The following is a 9,689-nucleotide window of genomic DNA, read 5'->3' as shown; positions in this document are numbered from 1 at the left end:
ACTTAGATAGCTACGGTAGTTGCCGTGGTAACCAAACAGACTTGCTAGCTCAGCTAACCAAACCATCGGTCCTAGCTTACTAAGTATGAAAATCCCTTTTAAAAATGACAATAATGTTTTCAATTAAACTTTTTTTTTTTTTGCTTTAAAAAGCAGCTCAAACATAGAATATGTAAGAATGAAGTAAAGCCATTGAATTCTACCGTGTTGATATTGTAACGACCCTGGGTTTATAAGCGGAAATCGACTCTGCCGCACGAGCTTGCTTTTACAGTCGATAGCGCGGGACATCGGGCTAGAAGGTAGAGGGTTCGAGACCTGCTCCCTGCTGTCTCATTATACTGTGAGTTATAGAATGAAGTAAAGCCATTGAATTCTACCCTGTGGTCCTTCTGTAGCTCAGTTGGTAGAGCATGGCGCTTGTAACGCAAGGGTAGTGGGTTCGATTCCCGGACCACCCATACGTAGAATGTATGCACACATAAGTCGCTTTGGATAAAAGCGTCTGCTAAATAGCATATATTTTTATTATTATATTATATATATACTGTTGATATACTGTGAGTTATAGAATGAAGTAAAGCCATTGAATTCTACCCTGTTGATATACTGTGAGTTATAGAATGAAGTAAAGCCATTGAATTCTACCCTGTTGATATACTGTGAGTTGTGGAATGAAGTAAAGCCATTGAATTCTACCCTGTTGATATACTGTGAGTTATAGAATGAAGTAAAGCCAATGAATTCTACCCTGTTGATATACTGTGAGTTATAGAATGAAGTAAAGCCATTGAATTCTACCCTGTTGATATACTGTGAGTTATAGAATGAAGTAAAGCCATTGAATTCTACCCTGTTGATATACTGTGAGTTATAGAATGAAGTAAAGCCAATGAATTCTACCCTGTTGATATACTGTGAGTTATAGAATGAAGTAAAGCCATTGAATTCTACCCTGTTGATATACTGTGAGTTATAGAATGAAGTAAAGCCAATGAATTCTACCCTGTTGATATACTGTGAGTTATAGAATGAAGTAAAGCCATTGAATTCTACCCTGTTGATATACTGTGAGTTATAGAATGAAGTAAAGCCATTGAATTCTACCCTGTTGATATACTGTGAGTTATAGAATGAAGTAAAGCCATTGAATTCTACCCTGTTGATATACTGTGAGTTATAGAATGAAGTAAAGCCATTGAATTCTACCCTGTTGATATACTGTGAGTTATAGAATGAAGTAAAGCCATTGAATTCTACCCTGTTGATATACTGTGAGTTATAGAATGAAGTAAAGCCATTGAATTCTACCCTGTTGATATACTGTGAGTTATAGAATGAAGTAAAGCCATTGAATTCTACCCTGTTGATATACTGTGAGTTATAGAATGAAGTAAAGCCATTGAATTCTACCCTGTTGATATACTGTGAGTTATAGAATGAAGTAAAGCCATTGAATTCTACCCTGTTGATATACTGTGAGTTATAGAATGAAGTAAAGCCAATGAATTCTACCCTGTTGATATACTGTGAGTTATAGAATGAAGTAAAGCCATTGAATTCTACCCTGTTGATATACTGTGAGTTATAGAATGAAGTAAAGCCATTGAATTCTACCCTGTTGATATACTGTGAGTTATAGAATGAAGTAAAGCCATTGAATTCTACCCTGTTGATATACTGTGAGTTATAGAATGAAGTAAAGCCATTGAATTCTACCCTGTTGATATACTGTGAGTTATAGAATGAAGTAAAGCCATTGAATTCTACCCTGTTGATATACTGTGAGTTATAGAATGAAGTAAAGCCATTGAATTCTACCCTGTTGATATACTGTGAGTTATAGAATGAAGTAAAGCCATTGAATTCTACCCTGTTGATATACTGTGAGTTATAGAATGAAGTAAAGCCATTGAATTCTACCCTGTTGATATACTGTGAGTTATAGAATGAAGTAAAGCCATTGCATTCTACCCTGTTGATATACTGTGAGTTATAGAATGAAGTAAAGCCATTGAATTCTACCCTGTTGATATACTGTGAGTTATAGAATGAAGTAAAGCCATTGAATTCTACCCTGTTGATATACTGTGAGTTATAGAATGAAGTAAAGCCATTGAATTCTACCCTGTTGATATACTGTGAGTTATAGAATGAAGTAAAGCCATTGAATTCTACCCTGTTGATATACTGTGAGTTATAGAATGAAGTAAAGCCATTGAATTCTACCCTGTTGATATACTGTGAGTTATAGAATGAAGTAAAGCCATTGAATTCTACCCTGTTGATATACTGTGAGTTATAGAATGAAGTACAGCCATTGAATTCTACCCTGTTGATATACTGTGAGTTATAGAATGAAGTAAAGCCATTGAATTCTACCCTGTTGATATACTGTGAGTTATAGAATGAAGTAAAGCCATTGAATTCTACCCTGTTGATATACTGTGAGTTATAGAATGAAGTACAGCCATTGAATTCTACCCTGTTGATATACTGTGAGTTATAGAATGAAGTAAAGCCATTGAATTCTACCCTGTTGATATACTGTGAGTTATAGAATGAAGTAAAGCCATTGAATTCTACCCTGTTGATATACTGTGAGTTATAGAATGAAGTAAAGCCATTGAATTCTACCCTGTTGATATACTGTGAGTTACAGGGAAATATTGCACGCTCTAGAATGCCCTTCAAGCCAATCAGAAACAAGTATTCAACAATGCCATGGTATAATAGGTGTATAATACAGCCTAATATGAACCTATTAAGTTATGATTGTAAGAACACCTGCTCTAATGACACATACTGCATCTCCTGGATTGTCGGACCACCATTATATTATGTTTGCAATCGCAACAAATAATCTGCTCAGACCCCAACCAAGGAGCATCAAAAGTCGTGCTATAAATTCTCGGACAACACAAAGATTCCTTGATGCCCTTCCAGACTCCCTCCGCCTACCCAAGGACATCAGAGTTCAAAAATCAGGAAATCCTTGTCTCATCGCACACCAGTGACTCCTGTGGCGGGCCGGGCGCAGTGAATGAATAAATGAATGATTGATTGATAGATAGATAGTCTATCCTGTCTGTCTGAAAGATGTACAGTACATGATGGTACACTAGACTGAATAAAGATGGACTTGATAGTAGACTGACTGATGATAGACTAGATAGTAGACTGACTGATGATAGACGAGATAGTAGACTGACTGATGATAGACTAGATAGTAGACTGAATGATGATAGACTAGAAAGTAGACTGAGAGATGATAGACTAGATAGTAGACTGAGAGATGATAGACTAGATAGTAGACTGACTGATGGTAGACTAGATAGTAGACTGACTGATGGTAGACTAGATAGTAGACTGACTGATGATAGACGAGATAGTAGACTGACTGATGATAGACTAGATAGTAGACTGAGAGATGATAGACTAGATAGTAATATAATAATAATAATAATATATGCCATTTAGCAGACGCTTTTATCCAAAGCGACTTACAGTCATGTGTGCATACATTCTACATATGGGTGGTCCCGGGGATCGAACCCACTACCCTGGCGTTACAAGCGCCATGCTCTACCAACTGAGCTACAGAAGGACCTAGTAGACTGAGAGATGATAGGCTAGATAGTAGACTGACTGATAATAGACTAGATAGTAGACTGAGAGATGATAGACTAGATAGTAGACTGACTGATGATAGACTAGATAGTAGACTGACTGATAATAGACTAGATAGTAGACTGACTGATAATAGACTAGATAGTAGACTGAGAGATGATAGACTAGATAGTAGACTGCCTGATGATAGACTAGATAGTAGACTGACTGATAATAGACTAGATAGTAGACTGAGTGATGATAGACTAGATAGTAGACTGAGTGATGATAGACTGAGTGATGATAGACTAGATAGTAGACTGACTGATGATAGACTAGATAGTAGACTCAGTGATGATAGACTAGATAGTAGACTGAGTGATGATAGACTAGATAGTAGACTGACTGATGATAGACTAGATAGTAGACTCAGTGATGATAGACTAGATAGTAGACTGAGTGATGATAGACTGAGTGATGATAGACTAGATAGTAGACTGACTGATGATAGACTAGATAGTAGACTGAGCGATGATAGACTAGATAGTAGACTGACTGATAATAGACAAGATTAATTTTCTTTCTTTTTTCACCTTTATTTAACCAGGTAGGCTAGTTGAGAACAAGTTCTCATTTGCAACTGCGACCTGGCCAAGATAAAGCATAGCAGTGTGAACAGACAACACAGAGTTACACATGGAGTAAACAATTAACAAGTCAATAACACAGTAGAAAAAAAAGAGAGTCTATATACATTGTGTGCAAAAGGCATGAGGAGGTAGGCGAATAATTACAATTTTGCAGATTAACACTGGAGTGATAAATGATCAGATGGTCATGTACAGGTAGAGATGTTGGTGTGCAAAAGAGCAGAAAAGTAAATAAATAAAAACAGTATGGGGATGAGGTAGGTAAAAATGGGTGGGCTATTTACCGATAGACTATGTACAGCTGCAGCGATCGGTTAGCTGCTCAGATAGCAGATGTTTGAAGTTGGTGAGGGAGATAAAAGTCTCCAACTTCAGCGATTTTAGCAATTTGTTCCAGTCACAGGCAGCAGAGAACTGGAACGAAAGGCGGCCAAATGAGGTGTTGGCTTTAGGGATGATCAGTGAGATACACCTGCTGGAGCGCGTGCTACGGGTGGGTGTTGCCATCGTTACCAGTGAACTGAGATAAGGCAGAGCTTTACCTAGCATGGATTTGTAGATGACCTGGAGCCAGTGGGTCTGGTGATGAATATGTAGCCAGGGCCAGCCGACTAGAGCATAAAGGTCGCAGTGGTGGGTGGTATAAGGTGCTTTAGTGACAAAACGGATTGCACTGTGATAAACTGCATCCAGTTTGCTGAGTAGAGCGTTGGAAGCTATTTTTTAGATGACATCGCCGAAGTCGAGGATCGGTAGGATAGTCAGTTTTACTAGGGTAAGTTTGGCGGCGTGAGTGAAGGAGGCTTTGTTGCGAAATAGAAAGCCGACTCTAGATTTGATTTTCGATTGGAGATGTTTGATATGAGTCTGGAAGGAGAGTTTGCAGTCTAGCCAGACACCTAGGTACTTATAGATGTCCACATATTCTAGGTCGGAACCATCCAGGGTGGTGATCCTAGTCGGGGGTGCGGGTGCAGGCAGCGAACGGTTGAAAAGCATGCATTTGGTTTTACTAGCGTTTAAGAGCAGTTGGAGGCCACGGAAGGAGTGTTGTATGGCATTGAAGCTCGTTTGGAGGTAGCACAGTGTCCAAAGAAGGGCCGGAAGTATACAGAATGGTGTCGTCTGTGTAGAGGTGGATCAGGGACTCACCAGCAGCAAGAGCAACATCATTGATATATACAGAGAAAAGAGTCGGTCCGAGAATTGAACCCTGTGGCACCCCCATAGAGACTGCCAGAGGACCGGACAGCATGCCCTCCGATTTGACACACTGAACTCTGTCTGCAAAGTAGTTGGTGAACCAGGCAAGGCAGTCATCCGAAAAACTGAGGCTACTGAGTATGCCGATAAGAATATGGTGATTGACAGAGTCGAAAGCCTTGGCAAGGTCGATGAATACGGCTGCACAGTAATGTCTTTTATCGATGGCGGTTATGATATTGTTTAGTACCTTGAGCGTGGCTGAGGTGCACCCGTGACCGGCTCGGAAACCAGATTGCACAGTGGAGAAGGTACGGTGGGATTCGAGATGGTCAGTGACCTGTTTGTTGACTTGGCTTTCGAAGACCTTAGATAGGCAGGGCAGGATGGATATAGGTCTGTAACAGTTTGGGTCCAGGGTGTCTCCAACCTTTGAAGAGGGGGATGACTGCGGCAGCTTTCCAATCCTTGGGGATCTCAGACGATATGAAAGAGAGGTTGAACAGGCTGGTAATAGGGGTTGCGACAATGGCGGCGGATAGTTTCAGAAATAGAGGGTCCAGATTGTCAAGCCCAGCTGATTTGTACGGGTCCAGGTTTTGCAGCTCTTTCAGAACATCTGCTATCTGGATTTGGGTAAAGGAGAACCTGGAGAGGCTTGGGCGAGTATCTGCGGGGGGCGGAGCTGTTGGCCGAGGTTGGAGTAGCCAGGCGGAAGGCATGGCCAGCCGTTGAGAAATGCTTGTTGAAGTTTTAGATAATCATGGATTTATCGGTGGTGACCGTGTTACCTAGCCTCAGTGCAGTGGGCAGCTGGGAGGAGGTGCACTTGTTCTCCATGGACTTTACAGTGTCCCAGAACTTTTTGGAGTTAGAGCTACAGGATGCAAATTTCTGCATGAAAAAGCTGGCATTTGCTTTCCTGACTGACTGCGTGTATTGGTTCCTGACTTCCCTGAACAGTTGCATATCGCGGGGACTGTTCGATGCTATTGCAGTCCGCCACAGGATGTTTTTGTGCTGGTCGAGGGCAGTCAGGTCTGGAGTGAACCAAGGGCTGTATCTGTTCTTAGTTCTGCATTTTTTGAACGGAGCATGCTTATCTAAGATGGTGAGGAAGTTACTTTTAAAGAATGACCATGCATCCTCAACTGACGGGATGAGGTCAATATCCTTCCAGGATACCTGGGCCAGGTTGATTCGAAAGGCCTACTCGCAGAAGTGTTTTAGGGAGCGTTTGACAGTGATGAGGGGTGGTCGTTTGACCGCGGACCCATCGCAGATACAGGCAATGAGACAGTGATCGCTGAGATCCTGATTGAAAACAGCGGAGGTGTATTTGGAGGGCCAGTTGGTCAGGATGACGTCTATGAGGGTGTCCTTGTTTAAAGATTTAGGGTGGCCTGTGATGACAAAAAGGGCTAGTCATCTCATCACTCTCACGAGTGTGGGTCTAAGGCACTGCATCTCAGTGCTACAGGCGTCACTACATACCCTGGTTCGATCCCGGGCTGTATCACAACCTGGCGGTGCACAATTGGCCCATTGTCGTCCGGGTTAGGGGACGGTTTAGCCGGTGTAGGCAGTCATTGTAAATACGAATTTGTTCTTAACTGACTTGCCTAGTTAAATACATTTAAAAAAAGGACAAGGCCCAGGTGGTAAAAAAAGTGACCCTACAGGAAGTATTCACACCCCTTTATTATATCCACATTTTGTTGTGTTACTGAATTTAAAATGGATTAAATTGCTATTCTTTGCCATTGGCCTACACACAAAGCTCCATGTCGAAGCGGAATTATGTTTTTATAATTCTTTTACAAATTCATTAAAAATGAAAAGCTGAAATGTCTCGAGTCAATAACTATTCAACCCCCTTTGTTATGGCAAGACTAAATAAGGCCAGGAGAAGAAATGTGCTTAACTAGTCACATAATAAGTTACATGGACAATATTAGTGTTTAAAATGATTTTTTAATGACTACCTCATCTCTGTACCCCACACATACAATTATCTGTAAGGTCCCTCATCTCTGTACCCCACACATACAATTATCTGTAAGGTCCCTCATCTCTGTACCCCACACATACAATTATCTGTAAGGTCCCTCATCTCTGTACCCCCACACATACAATTATCTGTAAGGTCCCTCATCTCTGTACCCCTACACATACAATTATCTGTAAGGTCCCTCATCTCTGTACCCCACACATACAATTATCTGTAAGGTCCCTCATCTCTGTACCCCACACATACAATTATCTGTAAGGTCCCTCATCTCTGTACCCCACACATACAATTATCTGTAAGGTCCCTCATCTCTGTACCCCCACACACACAATTATCTGTAAGGTCCCTCATCTCTGTACCCCCACACAATTATCTGTAAGGTCCCTCATCTCTGTACCCCCACACATACAATTATCTGTAAGGTCCCTCATCTCTGTACCCCCACACAATTATCTGTAAGGTCCCTCATCTCTGTACCCCCACACATACAATTATCTGTAAGGTCCCTCATCTCTGTACCCCCACACATACAATTATCTGTAAGGTCCCGCATCTCTGTACCCCACACATACAATTATCTGTAAGGTCCCTCATCTCTGTACCCCACACACACAATTATCTGTAAGGTCCCTCATCTCTGTACCCCACACATACAATTATCTGTAAGGTCCCTCATCTCTGTACCCCCACACATACAATTATCTGTAAGGTCCCTCATCTCTGTACCCCACACATACAATTATCTGTAAGGTCCCTCATCTCTGTACCCCCACACATACAATTATCTGTAAGGTCCCGCATCTCTGTACCCCACACCTACAATTATCTGTAAGGTCCCTCATCTCTGTACCCCACACATACAATTATCTGTAAGGTCCCTCATCTCTGTACCCCCACACATACAATTATCTGTAAGGTCCCTCATCTCTGTACCCCACACATACAATTATCTGTAAGGTCCCTCATCTCTGTACCCCCACACATACAATTATCTGTAAGGTCCCGCATCTCTGTACCCCACACATACAATTATCTGTAAGGTCCCTCATCTCTGTACCCCCACACATACAATTATCTGTAAGGTCCCGCATCTCTGTACCCCCACACATACAATTATCTGTAAGGTCCCTCATCTCTCTACCCCCACACATACAATTATCTGTAAGGTCCCTCATCTCTGTACCCCACACATACAATTATCTGTAAGGTTCCTTCGTCGAGCAATGAATTTCAAACACAGATTCAACCACAGAGACCAGGGAACAGACCATGAATATCCCTTTGAGCATGGTGAAGTTATTAATTACCCTTTGGATGGTATATCAATATACCCAGTCACTGCAGAGATACAGGCAACCTTCCTAACTCAGTTGCCAGAGGGGAAGGAAACCGCTCACTAAATTTCACCATGAGGCCAATGGTGACTTTAATGGCTGTGATGGGAGAATACTGAGGATGGATCAACAACATTGTAGTTACTCCCCAATTCTAACCTAAATTACAGAGGGAAAAGAGGAAACCTGTACAGATTTTTTTTTAAATATGACTAAACACACATCCTGTTTGCAACAAGGCACTAAAGTAATAATGCAAAACATGTTCCTAAGCAGTTCACTTTTTGTCCTGAAAATATTTGGGGCAAACCCCATACAACACATTACTGAGTACCACTCTCCATATTTTCAAGCATAGTTGTGGCTGCATCATGTTATGAGTATGCTTGTAATCGTTAAGGACTGGGGAGTTTTTCAGGATAAAAAATAAACTGAATGGAGCTAAGCACAGGAAAAAATCCTAGAGGAAAACCTGGTTCAGTCTGCTTTCCACCAGACACTGGGAGATTTCACCTTTCAGCAGGACAATAACCTAAAACACAAATCTACACTTGAGTTGCTTACCAAGAAGACAATGGCCGAGTTACAGTTTTGACTTAAATCTACTTGAAAATCTACTGCAATACCTGCAAATGGTTGTCTAGCAATGACAAGCATTTGACCAATTTGACAGAGTTTGAAGAATTCTTTAAAGAATAACGGGCGAAAGTTGCACAAAGCAGGTGTGCAAAGCTCTTAGAGATTTACCCAGAAACACTCAGAGCTGTAATCGCTGCCAAAGGTGACTCAGGGGTGTAAATACTTATGTAAATGAGATATTAGTGTATTTCACTTTGTCATAATAGGGTATTGTGTGTAGACGGGTGAGGGGAAAAAAAAACA

At 41.2% G+C, this 9,689-nt stretch overlaps 1 long non-coding RNA gene across 12 annotated transcripts; it reads left to right on the top strand.

Moving 5' to 3' along the window:
- Window positions 1-6,146: 6,146 nt before the first annotated feature.
- Window positions 6,147-8,655, top strand: LOC127908432 (uncharacterized). 12 transcript variants are annotated; one of them, XR_008067337.1, is made up of 6 exons: window positions 6,147-7,566; window positions 7,651-7,815; window positions 8,100-8,140; window positions 8,183-8,265; window positions 8,307-8,472; window positions 8,514-8,561. It is a non-coding gene; the product is annotated as an uncharacterized LOC127908432 (long non-coding RNA). The 12 variants fall into 12 exon arrangements; XR_008067331.1 differs by lacking the exon at window positions 8,514-8,561 and adding an exon at window positions 8,640-8,655 and having other exon boundaries at window positions 7,651-7,773; window positions 8,100-8,223; XR_008067335.1 differs by lacking the exon at window positions 8,100-8,140 and having other exon boundaries at window positions 7,651-7,773.
- Window positions 8,656-9,689: the final 1,034 nt, after the last annotated feature.

This window comes from Oncorhynchus keta, chromosome 17 (assembly GCF_023373465.1).
Source record: "Oncorhynchus keta strain PuntledgeMale-10-30-2019 chromosome 17, Oket_V2, whole genome shotgun sequence".
NCBI lineage: Eukaryota > Metazoa > Chordata > Actinopteri > Salmoniformes > Salmonidae > Oncorhynchus > Oncorhynchus keta.
Note: the sequence above shows the minus strand (reverse complement) of the source record. Positions and strands in the feature narration are given on the sequence as shown.